Genomic DNA, 23,700 nt, shown 5'->3' with positions numbered 1-23,700 from the left:
TATTAAATATTTTTATTGTCAGAATGTTAGCTGTTGATAGAAATACAGATACCAGAAGACTTAGTAGCCACCCCAGGGAAGATGGGCTTCCTAGGAGAATGTCACTCCTCTGTTCTTACGTTTTGTAATAGAATGCTTTAAGCACCAAAGTGAAACTTAATCTTAGCAACTCACACATGATAATGCATGGTATATGCTACAGTATTTTAAGAAAAATTATAGACATCATGACAGCATATTTGTTTATAATATTAAGGGCAGGGTTAAATATGCTTTAGAAATCCTGGTTATAACGTCTGTGCCAAAATGTCCCCTGAATTTTTGAACGAAACTTATGTAGCAATGAATTCCAGAGAGGTGAAGTTGTAGTCTTTCATTGTCAGGAGCAAACATATCACCAATTATAATAATAGTTACTATTATTATTATTATGGGTAATAGTGGTCATGGTGGATTGATAAGTCAGAGCCACAATAATAATCATAAAAGAGCAAGAAGATAAAGACTAGCCATTGTTTCCCGAGTGCTTATTCTTCTCCAGAGGCTTTATGTTCTTCCTCTTGCTCAGTCACACCGTGACCCAGGTTCTGTCATTATATCTTAAATTTTCTGATGAAGAATGTTTTTAAGAAGCAGAAGTGGAACACAAATTCTTTACTCTCAGATTCTAAAATATGTACTCATTTCCTCAGCCTTAGACTGCTGCTTTTTTGCCAAATCTTTTATAAGCATTCTTATAAAAAATTTTTAGACACACTTCTGGAACAAGAAGAGTTTATAGGGCAAGAAAGGATCGAGAGTTCTGCAGTTTCTTCAAAGTTATGCCAGGAAGAAAAAAAGTGGCAAACTTCATTTCTTTTCATAAAGGCATTCAGCTTCCGTATAAAGATATGATTCATTGAAAATAGGTTGACTGGGGGCTTGGGATGGGCATATGCACACTGAGGCATATGGAACGACTGGCCGCAGGGACTTGCTATATAGCGCAGAGAACTCTGCCCAATATTCTGTGATAATCTATATGGGAAAAGAATCTGAAGAATGGACGTGTGTATGTGTATAGCTGACTCACTTTGTTGTACAGCAGAAATGATCCCAACGTTGCAAATCAACTATACTTCAATAAAAATTTAAAAAATGAAAAAAAAAAGAAAATAGGTTGAGATGCATTTTTGTTTTCACATAAACGTTTATAGGAGACCACAGAAACAGAGCCTCTCTCTAGAACCTTGCTAATCCCCAGAGCACAGTCAGCTTCTCGTTAAAATGACTGCAGCAGCTTTTGGACAATAGAATAATAAATCTACCTTTTTGGTCCATAGACATCTTAATAAAGTTACAGATAAATGGTGTAGAAAATGGTTCTTTAATGTTTGCAGTTTCCTGGGAATGAACCCCTGTCCTCAGCTTACTTAAATGTCTTTTTCTCAATGATTGCTGTATTAGGATCTCTAATAAGGTCTCTAAAGAGACTTGTGTTGTTATGTTCAAAGATTGAGCTTCTTATATTGGAAAAATAATTTTTTTTAACATTTGTGAACTTCAAGAATTCAAAATCTCGAATGTAAAATCCAAATTAATGAAGGGCATGCTTTTATTTGAAAAATACTTCTTCATGGGATTACATTATATGGTTGCACATTGTCTTAGCTGAGGCTGCCAAAACAAAATATCACAGACTGGTGGCTTAAACAACAGAAATTTATTTCTTATCGTTCCCAAGGCTGGGAAGTCTAAGATTAAGGTCCTAGTATGGTTGGTTGCTGGTGACAGCTCTCTTCCTGACTTGTCAATGGCCACCTTCTCCTTGTGTCCTCACTTGTGGAGAGAGACAGTAAGCTCTCTGGTGTCTCTTCTTGTAAGATGAGGGCCCTGCCCTCATGACCTCATCTAACCCTAATTACCTCACCAAGGCCCCTTCTCCGGGTGGCATCACATTGGAGCTTTAGGGCTTTAGCATATGAATTGCGGGGGCGGTCGGGGGATACAAACATTTAGTCCATAACACATACGATCAGCTTTAAAGTGAAGTTGATCATTTGCAGGTTTTCTCTTGAATGGAATAACATATGTGAATTATTAAAATGGGCATGTTTTACTTGTTATACTAATATACATTTTGATGGTTGTTATGATGATGTTAGGGAAATCAATCAGTACTTGACCAGAACTCTCTATGGTACTTTTTCTAAAACTTTTTTTTTTTCTTGAGGTTATTATTTGTTGTTCTTGGCTGTTATTATGAAAGTTAAGCAGAATGTAGGAGAAGTTGACTGCTGCTGAGGTGACAGTGATGTCTGCTCAGTTACAGATTTAGAAATGACGGCTATTATTATGAAGCCAGCTATTTTGGTATTATGAGGGCCAGAGGAGATCAGGAATGTGAAAGAGTTTTGAGAATGAGCTTAAAGGTTACTGTACTAGTCATTAGCATTCCAAGTATCAAAGAATTACTCAGTATGTTTTAAGGAGGGAGTGAAGAGTATTGGTAAAGCCTGTGCGTTTTTTAAATGCAAAAGCTTTTGTCATTTTATGGCATCATAATAACGAATAGGAAAATATATAATAAGAAAACTATAAATATCTATATAGTACTCATCAAATATCTGTTATTATAACCAATGTGTAGTGGAGTCATTTAGGGAAATTTAATTCCAAACTTAGGCTAGTAATTAGATTCAGGCAGTTCTGTCAGTTGAACACAATTGTTTATTTAAACCACAGATTTGGGCTCACACTGTTATTTTCATTCATGATCCATGATAAACTTGGCTAAGAATAGTTATATATATTTACAATTAAATTGGTTATTTTTCCTGTATGTTTACAATTATAATTGTAGTGTATTTAATAGCCCTCGTTCACTAGCTCTAAAGTAATCTTTTATTCCTCACTTTCTCTCTTTTGATTGAATTGAGCCTTTCTGAACTGAGACAATCCTATTTTAAGAGTTTATTTCCTGTTATAGAAGAGCAGAAACAGTTAACTACCTCTCCTTATTTACATAGTTGCTAAGAAATAAAACACTTTAGCAGTTTTATTTCTTTTTTTTTCTCTTTTTCTAGCAGTTTTATTTCTTAGCAAAGAAAAAGAAGACCTCTGTGTTTTCCTACAAAATCTATCTCGCAGAAATATCTGAATGTTGTTAAAGTAATAAAATTACTTTTAAAGGTGAGTTTTTAAAAAAAATCTAATTAAATGATAGTACCTGATCTAACTGTGAGATAATTTTTGAACTGAAGACATCATTTGGAAAAATTCTTAAAATATCTTTCCACTCTCCCACCATGCATTTCAGAATTTGACATAAATCCAAACACTCTCGTTTCCAGGTCATGTCAAAAAGTCTAAACTGTTTGTTTTGCAGTAGCTTTCACAGACAAGGGAGCCCATTATCCTGGAGCAATTGTTTCCTTATTAACACATAATTTCTCTTGGAATTTCTCTTAGCATTCAAACAAAAAGGTGCACTTTGTTGTGGGGTTGTTTGTATTGTAATTAAGGGGGAAGTAGACTGTCTTTTGATAGTTTTTGCTTGGGGCACAGAATCATAGTATGGTGATGCTTATTGTCACTTGGGAACAGTAATTATGTATTATAATTATCTATTCATATATTTTATTTAAAAACAATTATGTTTATGTTATACATATTTTACATTTACATCATTAGGCCCAGTTTACCTAAAGTATTAATTACTAAGTCTTATACTCTTACATAATATTTTCCTTTCAGTATGATTCCAACTAAAGCAATTGTTCAAGGTAAAACAAACCCTTAACTGAACCCCACGATCACTTCACAGCTTCTATGGACTTACTGATAGTTTTATTTAAATAGTTTTATTTAAATTCGTACTTGAACACAGCAAAAAAAATTTGATAGTAAGAAGCTAAAATGTCCTTCCTCAACCCTCTGATCAGAACCTTCTCTTTAAAGCAGATGTATCATAGGATCCTGGACTTGTATCAGAGGATCTGAACTTGAATCTCAGCTATCACACATGATTTTTGTGATCTTGAGGAAGTTACCAAATACCTCAATTTTCAGTTATTTTCCTCTGTAAAATTAAGGTGATAACCATGTCACAGGATCAAATAGCAAAATGAATAGGTGAGTCTAAAAACATTTCTTTGGACTGGAGAATGTATCTATAATGTCACACTTTTCCCATATGAAACTCACAGTAAAAAGGAGTCATCCATTTTTGTTAGGTTTTTCAGCTATCCTAGGTTTTACTTTAGAAAGTACAAAACCTTTTTTTCTAATTGTCCTATTTTGATTGAATATTTTTCTGAAAATTATTTCATACACATTTGTTTCTTAAAATGCATAGATAGTATTACCTTATGTTTACATATTCATTAGGAATCATTAACAAAATTTTTCAGTATTATTCTGTGCCAGGCGCTCTGTTAGGCCCTGTATATTCACTGATAGAAAAATAGACAGAGGTCCATTTTTCACGGAGTGTATGAAGTAGTAGGGAGACAGGCATTAGGTAAAACAGACATATAATCGCAAAAGGGAAAATTGGGATAAGTGCTAAGAAGGAAAACAAGAGGGCTCTGCAAGAAAGAACAAGGAAGAACTGCTTTAGATTGTGGGAGGGGGGGTCAGAACGGTGTCTTTGAAAAAGTGAGGTTTAAGCTGGGATCTTAAGGATGAGAAACAGCCAGTCTTGCAGAATGTGGAAGAAAGCATTCCAGGCACTGGACACATGGATGAGTTGCCTTGGTAGAAAAACAACAAGTTTTTAGGAAAATGACAGAACTCCATTGTGGCTGGAACACAGTGAACTGGGGAAGACTTGTCTCATATAGATGTAGAGTCCTGTACATTTTATAAAACATAATATAGAAAATAGCTTATAGCAACCAGTTGAGACATATAAGACATTGTTTCTGTTTGTTTATTTGTTTGGAAAAAAAAGCAGACATGGAAGGTTAAAGAGAATGACTTGCCCAGGGTTACCAAGTCTTTTGGTTACATGAGTACTCCAGTCTCTGACACGCAGTACTGAGCTCTTTCTCCTGTGAAAATTTCCTGTCTGAAGGTTTTCATACTTTCATAGTGGCCAAGGTCATCATTTTGCAACCAATTCATGAACTGAAACCCTTTTGGGCAGTTGGCGTGTGGAAGGCCAATTGCCCGGTCATAAAGGTTGGATTCTTGTATTTGAATAATAGTGTTTTGTTTTCTGCGCTGTTGGGCTGCTCCTCAGTTGATGTCAGCAATTTATTCCCTTTTCTATTTTTGAGGAGCTGCAGGCATGAAAATTGGTATAGTTAGTTTCTTAGGCACGTGTAAAGTAACAGTAAATAAATAGCCTCTAAGAGCCCATTGGCCTATCCTGTTCATGTAGTCCATGAACTCAGGTGTGTACACTTGACATGATTTCCGTCTGTTCAGAAGTCAAGTTTGTTTGACCTTTGTTTGGGTCTTTTCCTGATGATGTTGTCAGGGTTCGGTAGAGCCAAGGCATTCTTAGTGTTTGAGAATGACACTGTTTATCTCCCCCAATTTTTTGTCTCAGTGATCCAGGCAGTGATGTATAACTATTCTTAATTGTAAAAATTGATTTTACTTTGGAAATCGTTGCCTACAAGCTAAAACACATTCCTCTGTAGCAAAACGCACCATGCTTACTGCCTATAATTAAAAAAAAAAAAAGGGTCTCTAAGCTCAGAGTAGTTTTGCCATAATGCAGCCCATTGCATGTGCAGATGTCATGTGTTCTGTGGGAATTGGAACTCAGCGGTTGTCGTGAGGAAATGCTGATATTCTGGCTTCTGCTATTGCTATGGGTAATGAAGTCCTTTTTCTCTGACCCAGAAATCTCCTGTATCCCACCAGCATAGGTGAAATTGTGACACATCAACTTGTTAGCATGTAAATAAGGTAAAACCTCAGACCCTTCTCAGTTCTTGGCAGTTGTATCATGAGGATAGCATGCTGAAAAGGACATGGCTTCCTGGAAGAGAAAAGATGAGGAGGACCCCATCTCCTCATCTTTGATGGGGCAATTTGATGTCCAGCTAATCCATGAACATCATTAGTGAACATCTTGATTTATTTTGTTTTGTCAGTTGGGGAATAAATGGTTCTCTATTGTATTATCTGTTAATGAGGGCAAATTGTAAACCAAGTACCCAGAAGTAGGTTCAGAGTCAGTTGTCTGAAAGGTACGCTGGTTGTTGCTAACCCTTTTCCAGGCATGAGGACTTCCTTGCCAATCTGGAGGTCATTGTCAGATCTGCTTGATGGTGGCCAGTAATACAATGATCCATACTGGCTGGGAGGAAGGGTCTGACCTTCTCTAAATAACAGTTATGATTCTATGCCCTAAGCAGGAAAAGAAAGAAACTTGAAACCATTGTGAGTAGAACATTGACTGGTTCACTTAGAAGATGTGGGGTGTATAATATTTGTTAAGGAAGAATAGGAGTAAGTGGTTTGTTTCATGGCATAGCCCCTCCAGCATACCAACCTTAGATCCTTTAGGAGACAGCAGTGAAAGGTCTTAGGGTTCTTGCAGTGGCTGGACTGCTGTCGAGGAGGTATGTCCCTGAAACAGTAAACTTTCATGGAAAACCATAGACGAGTTATTGACTAGTATTTGGGCTCTTATTGCCCTGGAATGCCGACAAAGATGATTTATTGGAAAATGAGGAACTAACCCAAAGATATCTAGACACATTCTTACAGTTATCCTCTTTGCCTTGGAAAACTCCTGTAATTCTTATGTTGAAACAGGGATAGAATGTTAGAGATGATATAATAATAGAGCAATAAATGCCTTCAATTAAAAAGGACCCCTTAAAACAATCACTGCTGTGCATATCAAGGCCTAGTCAACCTAAGGGAGCAAATACCATAGCCACAGCTAGAGTTGTTATGGCTACTAAGTCTAGAGGTTCACCAAGATGAATTAGATGATGTCAGTATGGTGACCTTGCTGCCCAAAACAGCATTGCATGGACTGAGAGCATTAGAAGTTCATTTGACTGAGCTCTGAGCCAGCTGCCCATCAAAACTGAATAAATTCATCTTGTTGACTAGCACTGGACTGTTCTCCCCCTCTGGACCCCTAGGTCTCTCCCTCCCCCTCTTCAGCTTCTTTAAGGAGAAGGAGGTTAAGAATGAGACTGTCTTGAAGGAGAACTAAAAGTCTTATGCACCCATCCAGATGGTGAGTAGGAAATATGTAATATGCTTGGAACCCTTGGAGAAGGGAGGGACTTAAACTTTTCTGACCACGTTAAATAGAAGTATCCCATTTTACATCTTATCAGTCTCTTGAAGGGACAGTAGCTGCATTTAGTGAACATAGCTTAAGCAGTGTTTGCAGTGGGGGAAAGAGGTTAACAGATCTTATAAGTGGGGCCCATTGGTCCATTCGGTGTATCATTGTTGTAGCCTCCTCTGGTGAATTTTACATGATTATACTGTGAAAGCTTATAAAATCCAAAAGGATTCTCCTGATCTGAAAGAGCTGCATGTAGAGAATTGCTGGTACCTTTGAAGCCTGACAACCCTAATGACTTCTTTTGAGCTTCAAGTTTCTGTAACTTTGCTCATTGAAGCTTCTGGCAAAGAGAGGAAGCCTCCACTCAGAGGTACCCCTTGGGATTCTGGACTCATCACATCCCTGACTTAAATACCATGTCGCAAAGATGCTCCCTTTGAGTATCAAAAGGAGTAGCAACTGAAGGTCTGGCCCATGGAAGCCTTGTAACTCTTCAGCCTGATAGTCCCATTTTGGAATGGGTCATCTCATACTCAATGAACAACAAGGTGCAAAGGGCCTAGGAAGCCTTGGTTGTCAAATGGAAATGTTACAGTGAGGAAGGCAGCTGATCTGACGCCAATAGCATCTTAATTTCACATGAAAAAGTGGCAGCTCTCCATTTGGAGAAAACTGTCATCCTGATTCACAGAAGGTTCTCTTGAATTTCTGAGCCTGGTTCACTGATGGATTAGCTAAATTGAAGTCTAATGGTATATCCACTGGGTTGCTATAGTTGTTCAGCCTCCCCATCAGCTGTATAGAAAAATGGATGTTGTCTCTGTTCAGTGTGCAGAATTCAATGCAATTCTCATAATATTAGTCAATAGTCCATTAATGAATCTTGTTATGTATTTATTGTTCCTTGGAGAGTTACCAATGATCTAGTTGTTTGGTCCACCAATTGAAAAACTACCAACTGGCGAATTACACAATCCTTGAGGGCCACAAGCTGTGGCTGTGGTTAAGTTGTCAAGCTCATTCATGAAGATGCTTATGATAAGGGCCTGTTCTTCAAAGAGCACTAACTAGAATCAAGCTGATTCAGGTTGCACACCCAGGTTTTCCACCACTGCTGCCTAGATTTATTATTGTACTGGACACGAAGCACACCCAGGCTCACAGACTGGACAGGAACTGACGCGCTCTGTGTTTCTGTTGTAGAGATGATTGGCATACAGAGGTGGTGTTGTAGAGGAGTGTGTTACTTGTCTTAATATTTGACCTGTTCGTCTCTGTGAGGGAAGACATATCTTATAGGGGTTTACTCCTGCCGTTCCTGACAGATTGCCTGTATTATACCCCCTCTTTGGATTGTCAGTGGTGCCTCACTACTGTTGACATTTTTTCAGATCATGGTTTTTCTGATCTATTCCATTCAGCAAACTCCAGCTACACAGCTGTGGCCGTTGATATTAATCTATACAAATCTGACGAAGGTGTACCTTCTATCATGGAGGTCATAGGCAAGGTATTCAGTGGCCCTTCATGCTCTTTGTCATCCACAAGCATTTTGAATTGTTGAGCATTGGAACAGACTCTCTAAAATCAACTCAAAAGATTTATAATTCTGCCTCCCTGACCTGGTAAAACACTTTGGTTCCTGAATCCTACTGGCCCCAGTTGGGGATTTCTTGGCTGCTTCCTGGGTTATGGTCAGGATGAAAGAAGTGAGAAGTTATATCAAATTTTATATTTGGAAAATTTGGCATATTATCCTGACCATTCCTAGACGTGAGGAGTCTTCCTTTCCCCTAACAGCTACCCTAGACAGGCCTGTTGGATAAGCACCCTGGGTGACAGCCTGGTCAAAGGGAGGAGCAGAGGATTCAAACTTACAGTGGTTTTCTTGTTGGATTGAATCACTAGATTGAGTGAATTGCTTGCTGAGTCTCCCTAGAATGAATCTCTGCAAGTTTCATAAAAAATGGCTTTGGCCTCTTGCTCTTGACCTTGCAGAATGAAACACCTGTGTGTAGAAATAGGGGATGACTGGTAAAAGGTGAAGTTGTAGCAACTGGAACATGACACATGATTTTTAGGGGGGATGTGGGAAGAGAATTCTGAATCTGTGGATAGCAAAACTTGGGTCTGGGAGGTGCAGTGGTTGGAAGGACATGAGTGAATTTTTTTGTCTTTCAGAGCCACCCTTAGAACCACCTTCCTCTTGGAGGTAACTGCCCTAATGTGGCTCTCTCATTCTATCAGAAGAACCTTTAAGCTAGCTGACTCCTGGCTCTGCTATTCCCCTGCATATCTCTGACATGCTTGGAACAGCATTTCCCTTAAGCTTACCAACAGGTCTACCAGGAACGGCGGAAGGTGCCCAGCTCCTCACCTTTCATTCAAAAAGCCCCTGAACACCACTAGATGTCTTCCCCATCACTTCTGTAGCTGTTGTTCCTTCATCAGTAGGGCAGATAAATGCCGCTGGTTTGTGGTATCAACAAAGAGAGATCAAACTGACTGTTCCCCCAAACAAGACTCAATTCAGTTATTGGTGCTGCACTGGGGAAGCTTCAGGCCCACCAGCTGACCTAAAAGCCACGTGGGAGGCACCATCTACTTGTGTCTCTCTCACTGATACCAGTCCCACTTGTGGGACCCCAACAAATATAAAAACTGCTTTCTTTCTGGGGGCTCAATGTGCATCTTAGAACTATACTTGTTGTTTAGAAAACTTTTATATTAAGGTTATTATAAGAGACATTCAAGGGTTTTAGGAGTATAGATCATATGCTCATCAAAGATGGAACTCCATCAGAATGAAGCCACCCTCTGTCATTCAGGGGAGTTTCATGGATGGATAACTGACTCATTATTTATGGGTGACTTATAAGCCATTATCTCTTCCCCAGTTTGATATGATGATATGGAATTTGTTCCTGATTTTAGCTGATATGATCAATGACATAAGCTTGGCCCTGGAATGCATTCAGACGGGGCTCAATTCACTAGCCAGGATTGGTATGGATGACAGAATTGTCCTAGAGTTCCTCTTCTGGGACACCTTGATATCTACAGACTAGGTAGAAGAGATGATACAGAAACTTGAGACTAAAGCCTCTTGGTTTTCTAAAAATTGACTGATGGTTTCCGAGATTTACTTAGCTGATTTGGTCTGGTTCTCTGGGGGACCTGGTTGAGGTCAGTTCTTCACGTTGGTCTAAACCTACTGCTTAGATGAGTATAGATATAGAGTTGGAAGAGAGGCACAACTCAGTGATTCTTCATTCTGGATTTATTTGTATGGAAAATGTGGGACTGTAAAGATAGGATTGGCTGAGAAGTAATAGAGTCTCATACTGGACATATTAAAGTTTGATATGACTATGAAATATTTATATAGAGATATAAATTAGGAGAATGAGAGAGTTTAGAACTCAGAGGTTGGATCTTAGGAGGTGATAAAAATTGGGGAATCTATAGGATACGTGCGTATTTAAGGCATGAGAGGAAATGAGAGGAACCATTTTTGAATGGTTTGTGGAAGATTGTGCATTTTACCAAAAGCCTCACCTACACTTGACCCACTTCACTTCCATGGTAATTTGAACCCATGTGGCTCCTCATATATTTGAGTTTGTCAGCCTTATCAGAAAAAAAAGGAAGAAGATTAAACAAATGGTGACTATAATTATGGCACCGACTACTATGTGGTATTTGTTATACAAGGTCTTGGATGTAGTTTGCTAAATGTTTATTTAAAACTAGGTTATAGGTTTTGAATTTTGTATTCTACTATAGATACCACATCAGTAATCTGGCTAAGGAGGCTGCTATGGTTTGTGGTGGCTGTTTAATTTTGATTCCATATGACCTTTTTCAAACCAGTAGTTTGGGAACTTATTGTACACACAGAACTTTAAAATTATTTATCTCTCCGTTCTCCATGTTTTTTCAATTGTTGTCAGAATGACTTGATTGCACTTTTCATGTTCTTTTGTTCTTTCATGTTGGCTCTGTTTTTTCTCTTAATTCCTTACATCCTTCCATGAGATTTTCACAAAACCGTCTTGTAATTAATTAGTCAACAACAAAAAGTGGCAGGAAATGCTATAAAAGAGCCTGGAGGTATTTTATAACTCTGGAGAGGAGGGGGTGCTTGAAGAATTACTAGACAGGGTCACAAGAGGAGATGATGCCCCTGAGTGGGGAGGAAATGAAGAGTAGAAAGTACAAAACACCTCCCCGTGCAGGTTTATGGAGGGTAGGTGGTCAAAGTGAATATGAAGGATGCACCCCATGGAGGTGCAATAACTGATTTATTTTCTTAATTTAAAAAATATTATGTAATTTCTATTAAACCTTAGAGTTATCATGATTGACTAACTTTAATCTTGTTTTGCATGTTGCTCACAAAGGATACTCCTACATTTAATAAATACCAATGGAGCAGAGGCATCCTGCAAGTCACTGCTGTAATGTACAGGCTGCCAGCTGTTCAAAATAGCTTCACTTTTACATGATGTGGGGCAGGCCCTCATTGATGGTACTTACATCACTGATGTGTAGAACTGAAGGGTCTAAATAGAGGTTTTTAGAGGTGGAAATTTAACAGGTGGAGAAACAGATACTTAGAAAGAATGATTTATCTATTTATTCCTGGTCATGTAATTAATTGGTGGTGGTACATGGGGCTAGAAGGGCATCCTAACAACCTCTGTTCGTAAAATGTTATTAAAGGGAGTTCTTGCTGCGCCACAGTAGGTTAAGAACCAGCATTGTCTCTGTGGAGGCGCAGGTTCCAGGTTCAATTCCTAGCTTAGTACAGTAGGTTAAGGATCTGGTGGTGCCTCAGCTGTGGTGTGGGTCTCAGCTGTGGCACAGATTCGATCTCTGGCCCCAGGGAACTTCCATGGTGGGTGTCGTCAAAAGAAAAAGTTATTAAAAAACCGTCAACGTGATTTTCCTCCATAGATATAGCAATAAAAAGTAAGGGTATATCAATTACTTTTATGATACTAGGAACAGTTTGATGTCCTGATATAAGCTGAGAGGAAGATTAGATTTCTCATCAGAAAAAAATGTAGTTATCTGTGCTCCTTAAGAGTTGAAACTGCAAATGGTATTTATTTTCATGTTTATATTTCCCTTATCTACAAGTTTTCACCACAGGGGGCTTATTGCCCTCCCCCTACTCCTCACTGTGACTGGGAAAGAAAATTACCATCCAGCTAACCTTCTTTAATTTATGAAGAACTGATTTGTTCTCCTCAGAGTTTTAGGTATGGTTTGTTAGGTCTCTGTTGTAATAGAAACAGACATAGGTTTTTGCTTCAATGAATGTTTCTTGAGCTAAGAGTTTAGAAAATATCCAGTGACTTAAAATCTCCTTTAAAAAATGTAGCCAGCTCAGAAAGCATAGTCTGTTGAACTTAAAACCTTTGATCTATACCACACCACTCAAGAAGCTCTAACTACTTAAGACATTTTGACTGCAAAGAAGACGGTACGTTTAATGATCCTGACCATACGAGGGTCAAAGAACTGAATCTGTCAAAAATGAGGTCTCTAAAATAATTAACACATTTTATTAACTCTAATAGGACCAGTAGCTCTCTGTCAAGTTAAGTATTGCAATGGCATCAAAACCTGATCTGAACACGTGTTGCAGGTGGGATGTGCACATTACCTGGTTTCTCAGCTGCAGCATCCGTGGCTGAGACTGTGGGGAGATAGCGCCGTCTTCAGTTCCTAAGGGCCCTGGGCTTTCTGTAGGGCTGCCCAAAGCTGAACTAGGTAATAGCTTTTCGCTCAGTTCCTCCTCAGAAATGAAATGGCTTCAAGAAACACTTGTGCTACAAATTACTGGGAAGGAGATATTCAGTCCTTGGCTGTAGGTCTTGTTTTCTAAACCCTTTGCCTGACTGTATCAAAGAGCCACACTGTAAAGACCAAGAAAAATGAAAGAAAAAGAAATCATCCCAGAATTATGTAGACAAATTGGAGGCAGTAATTCCCATACTGCTTGTAAATGCTAAACTGAAATATTGTAGGAGAAACTTATGAAATGAGCTTAGTTTTTTTTTTTTTAAGATATGAGGCATTTTTTAAAGGGATAGAAGGGGAAAGTTGTATAATATTATATAATAATTCTCAAAAAAAACCACAATTTTTTTCCCCCCAAATAAACCATTAGAGGAAAGGGAACCTCAGTGCCAGAAAATAGACTTATTTTCATTATCCTTATCTCTTGAACCTGGCTTTTCTTGTTTCCTTTTCATTTCATTAGAACTTAACATATCTCTTTTGAAAAAAATCAAAGGCTTTGTTTTAGAAAATACTTTACATAACATGATAATACAGTGTAAGCAGTTCTAATTGTGTTCATCTTCTCCTCTACCTCAAAGAAAAATACATTTTAAATGAAGGAAATTAAAAAAAAGCTATCGTCATCTTTCTACTTTATCAGCATTGTACATATGTGTGCTTAGAGGAAGGAGAAAAGTTTGTGCTGAATGGAGAGATGTAATAATGAAAGTGAAATCTCACAAGTCTTCTGCCTCACCCCCCAAATCCCCCAAACAAACGAACAAAAAGCATAAAATGTTGGGACTTTAAATGAGTATCGGTCCTTATTTAATCCTTATTTAGATGCATACCGATCCCTGACTTGCCCTGAGATATTTCTTCTGCAGAAATGTTTCACTTCAAAAGAAACTAAAGTGAATTTTAATTTAATGCAAGGATTTAAACTCTTCAAGTAACTACACGAGTGGGTTATGAATGTGTCCCCACGATAGCAGGTTGACAGCCTAAGAGTCAGGATAAATGCTTTAGATCCCAGTAAAAGACAGGAGCTGTTCATGGGGGTGACCTCTGATGGCAAGTCATCTTACTATAAACAGAAAGGCGTGGAAAGCTATTGGTCAGAGCCAAGAGTGTTTACTCTCCAGGTCTCCTCCTAGTTAACCTAAATAACTGCACTGCTTCTAGTGCCCGGAGGTTCACGGCAGAGCAAGGTGTTTTTAAGGCTACCTGGATGTTGTTAGAGACTCTAAACCTTGCAGACTATTCTGTAATCTTTGAACTGGGTTTTATCCTATTCACACTGGAAAGTCGGATTTATTGGCTATCGAACTCACGCACACACAAAACTTCCATCCAAATAAAACTGGAATTAGTTTCAGGTTTTTGGACTTTGAATGAGGTAAGTTCTATTTAGCTTTTGATTGAGGCATTATAATATTAATGTGTTAATGTGGTAAGTTATACATTAAAGTATAGGCCGTTCTGTCTCAGACAAAAATATTAGGTAAAATGAGTTGTTTGGAATTTTCTCAGTTTTAGCACAGGCCTGACTGAAGAAATATCTACATAAAAGTTAAAAATTGAGCAAGTTTACCCATGCTGCAACTTGTAACTACAGTTTGTCTTCATAAAATTCAACTACCATAATTACCTTATGTTAATAGTGGGAGAAATGCAGGTGATTCAATAATGGATAATAACTAGATTAACTTTCATTAGAAAATTTTAATAGTTGACTTTGAACAGTTTTTCCCTTTATAATAAGGTGCATGGTGCAGGTTTTTTTAAAAAATTAATACCAGCTATTTAAATGAAAGACTTTTTCTGAATAATCTCTGCTTTGAAATTTTTGTGCTGAATTTATTTTTTTCATTCAATTTCAAATGCAGTCATCTCAATGATAAATGTTTTATATTTTTTATGAGAACAAGTATTTCCCCCTATTTATGGAACTTTTTTCCCCTACAGCTATGGCAGTAAGATCAAGTTTAGTTTTAACTTCTTAAAAATGCCTCAAGTTTCTAGTTGGTTTTACCTGTGTTTGGATGGGCCCTTGAGCATATGTTTTGATTGGAAACCTTGATGTGGAATGCTTTGGTTTAAATTATTTAATTACATTTTTTTGTATTTTTGAGTCTCATGAAGAAAGATTGCTAACTGGTGTTTGCTGCATCAAGGGACGAAGATGTGGGTGAACTGTCACAATAATTACACTGTCTTAAAGATGTCTTTCATTCAAGACAGTTGAGGGCAGCTTTGCTCTGTTGGTACTATTTTATTATTCTTGTGAGAAAAACACAATTCGGGAGGAGAAAATGTCCTCTAATTCTAAGTGGCTGTGAAAACTGATTTACTGCCAGAGTGAAATTGTTTAGGGGACCTGTTTGAAGAAAGGGAGGATGAATTATCACAGCCAATAAGTTTTCCAGTTTGGTTTCCAGGGTCTACTGAGCATCGGTCAGCACTATCCAGTTTCCTGCTCCTTTCCTCAGTTGCGGTTACAGTTTTCTGAAATCCTGTGTAATTGAATAATCATGTTGCTCTACCTTATTTTGCTTTTTGCCCGTTTGTTTGTTCTTTTACCCAACATTTCCTAAACTGCTAAACTATAACGTCTCAAGAATGGCAATGAAGGCAAATACCGATGGCCATATAATGTGTTGTGATAACTTCTTAGGGAGGGGGAGGGAGGGAGGCCCACTTTAAAAATCTCTACTTTGATTTGTCTTTTTCCTCCCCAAGTTCTTTCTAAGTTGCTATTGTTAGAATTTTTGAACTGACTTTTTGAACTCAGCCACCCGCAGAAGGAAGGTGGTTGTGTGTGTTGGGGGCAGTCTCACACTTTGCTTTGGGGAACTACTACAAGCCAATTTTGAAGGTAATGCAGCTGTTGAAGAAATACAAAAGCCAGATGACTTCATAAGTGTGTATTGAGGAAACCAGGATAAATCGTCCTTAGAACCCGCTCTCAGAAAACCATTTTAATTGAGGTCAAAGAGGAAAAAATCGTAAGTGTATCTCAATTATTTATTAGGTTTACCTAGAATGAGACCGTCACAACAGACAGATCTAATCTATAATTCCTGTACTCTTTAACCCTTGAGTTTAACCACTGTGTGGCTCTATTTTATATTGAGACTGCAGGGTATGCTTTATTCTATATGATAGACAAATATTTAGGGCCAAAGAAAATTTGAAATTACCAGACTAAATTGCACTTCCATTTAAAGAATCAACTTGTACATTTAAAAAGCCCTGTAATAAATTGCTTGTTTTTTACCTGGAGTTACACAGTGAATGGGATATTTCTTCTTAACTACTTATTTGTATGTGTGAAGTGTCTTTTACGTGGAACTGTTTTGTCTTGTGCCCTTAGCTTGCAGGTAATTCAAAATGTTACTTTACTTTGATAGGAAATCTGCTCAAACAGAAAACATAGAAGTTGTGTTTTTGAGTGTGTATATTATGCTACAATCTGTGTTTTATTAACTCCGTTAATGAAGAATTTCACTTTAGGATTAAAACCTGAGGAAAGGTGATTTATAAGCTTCATGTAACAATGGTTATGCAAGATAGAATTTTAGTATAAAACTACTTTAGAATAGATTTTGAAACTCAATGTTGCTAGAATATTAAAAATTAAAATGCAGCATACTGCAAATAGATTTTTTCTTATTGTTTGCCGTTTAATTTTAAAAATGAAGAACCCGATGCCAGTGCTCTAGGATTTTCTCTTTAAAAGTTGCTATTTTAATGTAAGGTAAATAATTTAAAATTTTCAAAATCTGTAAATATAGCTGTCTTTTCATACTTCTTTTATCAATTCGCCGTGTCAGAGAAATCTATATCATATGTAAATCAATTTTCAGATTAATCCTCAGATATATGTTGTTCCGTTTAAAATAGCCTTTGTCATTTTATTGTTTACATTCTAATGTACATTTGTTTTTAAAGTTAAAACTAATTTTCTCAGTTTTCCTGAAGAATTATTGTAATACCTTTGTGTACATTAGAAGAGTTCTTAAAAATTCATTGAAAATATTTTTTTCAAAGTTTATATATATATATTCAAACCTAAGAGAGATTTTAACAGAAACTTTTACTAAAATTCAGTAATTATATATTAATAAACCCCAGACTACCTCTATATTAATTATTATTCAAATTCAAAATATTAGTTATCAATTATACCTAATAGATAAACAATATTAGGTGCTACACAGTGATTGATATTTATGTTTTAAAGCAAATGATGGCTAATCTATGCCTGTGGTCAAATTTTTTCGATGTTTCACGACCAAGATGAGCTAAGTTTGTTAAGTGGTAGAAAGCTGTGTTGTCTAGGGGCCAGTTGTGCTTGGCAGGTCATGATAAATGGGAAAGTTTTTGTTAACCTTGTGGCCAAAACATTCCAATACCTTAAAAAGGGAAAAAAAAAAAAAAAAAAAAACCCTGAAAGATATAAAAAAGTTGTCAAAAACATTAGCAAGATTTCTGGACTTAAGGGAATAGGATCAGTTCTTAAGATTATTTTTAAAGCATTATTTGTGTGAACTCGTAAATTTTCATTTACATGGGAGGGAATCTCAAGCTACAGATTTTCATATTTAAAACTGGATTTATTCTTTCCTGGTTCAGTGAGAACGTGTACAGTAGAGTCAGCTATTTAAATTTAATTTCAGTGGATTCTGCCAGTTAATATTATGTGCTCATTAAATATTTAGTTCTTGCTTTAGAATCACACCTTCAGTTTTCCTGTTTGTTGTTTTAATATTATCTGTCTTATGACATTGAGGACTACAAAGTGCATGTTAAAAAGTATAAGGAAGACCAAGATATATAGGTAAATATCTCTTAGGTGTTTATAGTGCACATCTGTGAGAAAAAAAAATCATTTTAACACTTACCTGTCATATTTATGCTGAGTATTATGGCAATCTAGCCTCGTTTTGAAACTTAGAAAAGGAACAACTTTCATATGAGCTGTAACATGATATGTTAAGGCATCCTAAGGTTCCTTTTGTGGCATTTTAAGTACTGTATTACCTTTGATATAGTCCCTATTGGGTAATAATGAAAAAACATACCATTAGAAAGAGTTTGAAAATTTCCTGAATGTTTCGTGTAGTATATGTGGAGTTTATGTCAGGTGACAAAAGTCTATAGCATAACTAAGGAGAAAATGTACTCCAGAATTTTAAAAGCTCATGTGGTTTGACATTTGATCTAATACATATATACTCTGTATAAATATGCTTTGATTCCCTGAGTCATTGTTACAAAGTTGCTTTTTAAATATATCCAACCTTGCAATGAACTCTCAAATAATTTGAACCCTATTGTGACAGTTGTAGTTGATGAAGAGTTATAGCCTATAGGATTTTTTACCTTTAAAACATAATTCCTCCCCAGTGTGTAATTTTATATAACCTCCCTCCCCCAAACCTGGGTCCTGGAAGGCTGCATTAAAGGCCAGAAATCAAGTAAGATCTTGCCCATGACAGTCCAATATTAGAGAAGTAAAGTAATTTCTACTTCAGGTTCTTGGTGGTGGATTTGTTTATAGTAACCCTGTGACCCTGCTATTATTAGTGTATGTGTTTATTTTGTTTACTGTTGCAGTTGAAAACAGAATATTCAATTGTATCTGTATACTTGGTCTATGAATAGCAGCCAGAGAAGGGTTATGGCAATTTTCCTCTGGACTGAAGCAGATGCAGACATCCAGTTATGCAGTAGGGTTCTCTCACTTTTGCAATAAGTAAGTGGTAACTTTGGCCTGTGTTGGTGTTGCTAGGAAAAGCCCAGGTAAGCAGTGATAAAGAGGTCGAAGAGGGATATTCTAAGAAAAGAGGAATAAAGAAACTTCCCTAACTCTGTGAAAAGAGTTTCAAAATCGAATGAATTTTAGAGCTGAATTTTTGTTTGTAAGGTAAAATGAAACATTATAAAAATAGTTTTCTGTTATTTAATCCTTAGGTTTTTACAAAGTGTGTCACCAAAACCTTCATTTTTTCGACCACCATTTGGCAAAATAGCTTTTTATCGTTGGAAAAGCCTCTCAAATTTCTATGGGCATATTATAACAGAGATATATTTTTAAAAACTGTGTGGTAACTCTTGTGTTCCAAAGATTTTTTTTTTTAATGCGTTGAGTTTTTAGATGTCAAGAACTGAATCATAGCATACCTAAAAAAATGTAAAATAGGTCTTGTGGAGAAATGTGGAGATGTTTTCGTCGGTAGTGTCTTTCTAAGTTTGCATCCCCATGGGACTAGCAGTGCAGCAATTCTGTCCTGATCTCAACATAAGTTATATTTACTGGGATGCACAAATAATCATAGGTTATCTCATTAAAGTATATGTCCTGTGTTCAGTTCTAAAATGGTATTAACTTCTAAATATTATATTTAGAAAATGAAGTAAATAAACATTACAATCATTTTCAGCAAAAGTCTCTTGCAAAAAATACAGATTTACTTAAACATTCCAACTGTTATTATTTTGACTCAATTTTAAAATTTATTCATATACCCACTTTTATATTTCCTTAGTTATGTTACCATGTGCATTTTGAAGTAAAATAGAATGGGGCAGTAACTTTTATTTATTTAATGCTATTGATTAGAGGACAGGATGATGGGGGGAAGCACATCAAACGCTGGTTCAGCTAATTGAAAAAAATAAGATGTGTTAGAAAGGGTCTTCTAATTAAATGAAAGCATACTTTACATTTCTAGAATAAAGCTGGAATAATGTTACGAAAACAATTTAAATTACATTGAGTAATTTAAAATTCAAATATGACCTAATTCTAAGTTTATGAAATGTGAAAGAATGTCATATAACAATTGATATCTCAGTAAGTCTTTTATGTTCACTAAATTAAACCTAACAGTAACTAAATTTAGGTACCCATTCTGCTCTAACAGCAATTATTTATAATAATTTTATAAATGTACAATGGAAGTGACCATTATTGTTGATGATAATTCTGTATTTACAAAGAGTATTGCAAGTGATAACCTACAATATAATTTGCATTTGGGGAACAAATTTTTCTTTTTTTCTCACGGCCTCACCTGAAGCATAAGGACATTCCCAGGCCAGGGATCAAATCTGAGCCACAGCTGCAACCTACACCATAGCTGTGGCAACGCTGGATCCTTTACCCCCTCTGCACCAGGCTGGGGATGAAACCTGTGCCTCTGCAACAATCCGAGCCACCGCATTCAGATTCTTAAACCACTGCACTATGTCAGATTTTATTTTTATATCTATCTTTTTATCTGCCATTTTCCTTAAACTGTAATGCATTCGAATCTGTATTATATTTTCTGTGCAGTTCGGTGAAGAAATAAGGATTACCTTGCATGCCATCCATAAGAATATGGAAGTTATTCATTACATCAGCTAACTTTAGTTTCTGAAGTTTTTAATCTTAGATTTATAGTTTCAGAATTGATCTTTTATTGTCAATGTACAGTATATTCTAAGCCTTAATCATTAAAGTTAGTTTCAAGACAAAATAAAGTTACCAAAGAGACCTTTTTAAAATGTCTTCTTCCAGAGTTCCCATTGTGGCTCAGTGGTTAATGAATCCGACTGGGAACCGTGAGGTTGCAGGTTTGATCCCTGGCCTCCCTCAGTGGGTTAAGGATCTGACCTTGCCGTGATCTGTGGTGTAGGTTGCAGATGTGGCTCGGATCCCGCGTTGCTGTGGCTGTGGTGTAGGCCAGTGGCCACAACTCCGATTCGACCCCTAGCCTAGGAACCTCCATATGCCACGGGAGTGGCCCTAGAAAAGGCAAAAAGACAAAAAAAAAGAGTCTTCTTCCATTATTCCATCCTTAACATTTTAAAAATCATCATTAATGTTTCAGGGTTTATAAACAGCAATATTATATACAAAATAATTGGAATAATTGGTTCCAGCTTTTTTAAGAAGATGGTGGATGGCATAAAAGAAACTTGTTTTTCTTTTCAGTTTTGCTATGAGTTAATCTGTTTTTCCTCAAAAAATTGTAAGCCTCCCAAAGTACATAGTGGTTAGAAAATGAGAATAATTTTAAGGTGATTTTTATATGTGAATGTAATTGTCATAATGCAAAACATTCTAGAGATTATATTTTCTGCACTTATTTCCCAGACATTGAAAGTATTCATTATTCTCAATACCAGATCCCACATTCCTTATGCTTTGTTTAAAAAGTGCAATTCGGGAGTTCCCGTCGTGGCGCAGTGGTTAACGAATCTGACTAGGAACCATGAGGTTGCGGGTTCGGTCCCTGCCCTTGCTCAGTGGGTTAACGATCCAGCGTTGCCATGAGCTGTGGTGTAGGTTGCAGACGCGGCTCGGATCCCGCGTTGCTGTGGCTCTGGCGTAGGCCGGTGGCTACAGCTCCGATTGGACCCCTAGCCTGGGAACCTCCATATGCCGTGGGATCGGCCCAAGAAATGGCAAAAAGACCAAAAAAAAAAAAAAAAATGCAATTCGTCTTACTTTTTGTACATAACAGCCTAAAAAACTTGAAGAGTAAATTGAGTGAAATAAGAATAACAGTTTTTTATAATTGTCTAGCTGATGTAACATTGTTAACCAATGTTTTCTACCCCTTGTTCTATTATTTTCTCTTGCCAATCATTGCTGCTGACATTATATTCGTTGTTTACCTGTTTACTTAGAGTGCACGACTCATGCGGGCAGGCTTTTATTGGTCTAGGTCAGTGCTGTTCAACAGAAATTTAGTCTAAGCCACTTGTGACTTTAGCATTGTTAGAAAAGTACAAAGAAATGAATATAACCCAGTCGACCTAAATGTATTTTCATTTCTCAATATCAAAAATATTGAGGTATTTTTCCTTTTTTAAAAAATACTGAGTCTTTGAAATTCTGTGTGCCTTTTATACTTACAGCACAGCTCAATGCAGACTAATTGCATTTCAGGTTCTAAAGAGCCACATGTGGTTAGTGGTTCCTTTGCTGGGCTGTTTAGGTCAAGTTCATCTCCATCCCCAGATTGGTGCCTCATATACCCTGAGGCATTCGGTAAAGCCTTGTTGAATGCGTAGATCCTGATATCTAAGACTTACAGCAACAACAACAAAAGAGACGTTGTTTTTTACATTAGACCACCTTTGAACTTGTTAGGATGGTGGTGATGGCAGTAGATGCTAGAAGTATTGGGGTAACTTCTTCAAAACTCAAGTTTCACTTTGCTCATGGGCTTTACATGTTGCTAGTGCTTGGTTAAAAACTGGCTACCTCACTAATCCAATTTAAAAGATTCATTTAATGGTTGATGTATGGCAAGAATTAATTAGTAAGTTCTCCTTCAAAAATTGTTCCACAGAAAATGTTAGTTTCAGGTCTTAATTTTAAAACAACCTAATAAAAGCAGTTGGAAAATCTCGCATTAGAAGAAACGGCTTACTGTATAACATTCTGTTCTAATTCCATCCTTGTTAGTGCTAGCTGTGGGACATTGGCAAGGTGTTTAACCTCTTTGAGCCTTGGTTTTCTCATTTGTAAAAGAAGGATTTCATCCGTCACACCTGTCTTCATAGATTAAGTGATATTACATATACACGTAGTCCAGCCAGTGAGTGGAAAAGAATAGCCGCCTAATTAATGGCAGCACTTATCATTATGACATAATACAAATTGTACTTTCAAATGTATGTTTTGATCTTCATTTTAAACAGTTTGGCATATATGTTTATGAATTTTAGGTTTTTAACATTTACTGGTTAAAATGTCCTTAGAGGTCTGGATTTGAAATTTACTACGTAACTTGCAGATTAATCTTTCTAGTTTTCAGTATTATTATCTGTGAAAAAGGGGGAAAGGAATATCCACATAAACATGCAGAAATTTGTTTTCTTTTTCAGTCGGACCCATAGCACATGGACGTTCCCAAGGCAGGGAATAAATCCGTGCCACAGCTGCAACCTACACCACAGCTGCAGCAACACTGGATCCTTAACCCACTGCTCCAGGCCGGGGAATGAACCTGAACCTCCATAAACCTGAGACGCTGTAGTCAGATCCTTAACCTGCTGTGCCATAGCAGGAACTCCAACAATCAAATATTTTAGCTATTACTTTTTCTTCAAAAATAACAGTTTTTGGAGTCTACTCTTGGTGAGTGGGTTAAGGGTCTAGCATTGTCTCAGAGGTGATGCAGGTTGAATCCCTGGCCCAGCACAGTGGGTTAAGGATCCAGCATTGCTACAGCTGTGGCATAGATTTGATCCATGGCTCAGGACTTCTGTATGCAGCAAGTGCAGCCAAAAAAGAAAAAAAAATTCAGTGTTTGTATTTTCGTGACATACAAATAATTATTTTCTTAGAATAGTTAAACTTTTCATTATGTTTCATCTTGCTTTGATTTTTGCTACTTTTATAACATTAAGTAGAGTTAAAATTCACATTATTAAAGGCAATTAAATATATTTAACTTTATTCATCTTTTTCTCTTGGCATATTTTTTGCTCACTTCCTTGTATGTCTAATGAAAACAGATTTGGATTTAAATTATGAGCATGAAATTCTGCCTCATTTCTTGGCATACTTGTTTCAGATTTTTTCAGAACAAATTCATAACTAAATTAGTGGTCATTAAATAACTAGGTTCTATATATTTTATAAGAATATT

At 36.8% G+C, this 23,700-nt stretch overlaps 1 protein-coding gene across 49 annotated transcripts in view; it reads left to right on the top strand.

Annotated features, from left to right (window-relative positions):
- The window catches only part of EYA4 (EYA transcriptional coactivator and phosphatase 4), a 314,555-nt gene that overhangs the window by 156,582 nt on the left and 134,273 nt on the right, over positions 1–23,700 (top strand). Inside the window, exon 1 of one of the 49 annotated variants that reach the window (XM_084955913.1) lies at positions 15,533–16,050. The exons of 42 other annotated variants lie outside the window; for them this stretch is intronic. The gene's annotated coding sequence lies outside the window, so the exon portion shown is untranslated. Of the gene's footprint in view, positions 1–15,532; positions 16,051–23,700 lie in introns of those variants that run through there. 6 more of the 49 variants (XM_084955882.1, XM_084955928.1, XM_084955903.1 and 3 more) reach the window with 6 other exon arrangements.

Source organism: Sus scrofa, chromosome 1 (genome assembly GCF_054392235.1).
Source record: "Sus scrofa isolate SSC_HxYL_T2T_F1_AM1 chromosome 1, Sscrofa_HxYL_maternal_Yorkshire_Landrace_v2.0, whole genome shotgun sequence".
Lineage (NCBI taxonomy): Eukaryota > Metazoa > Chordata > Mammalia > Artiodactyla > Suidae > Sus > Sus scrofa.
Note: the sequence above shows the minus strand (reverse complement) of the source record. Positions and strands in the feature narration are given on the sequence as shown.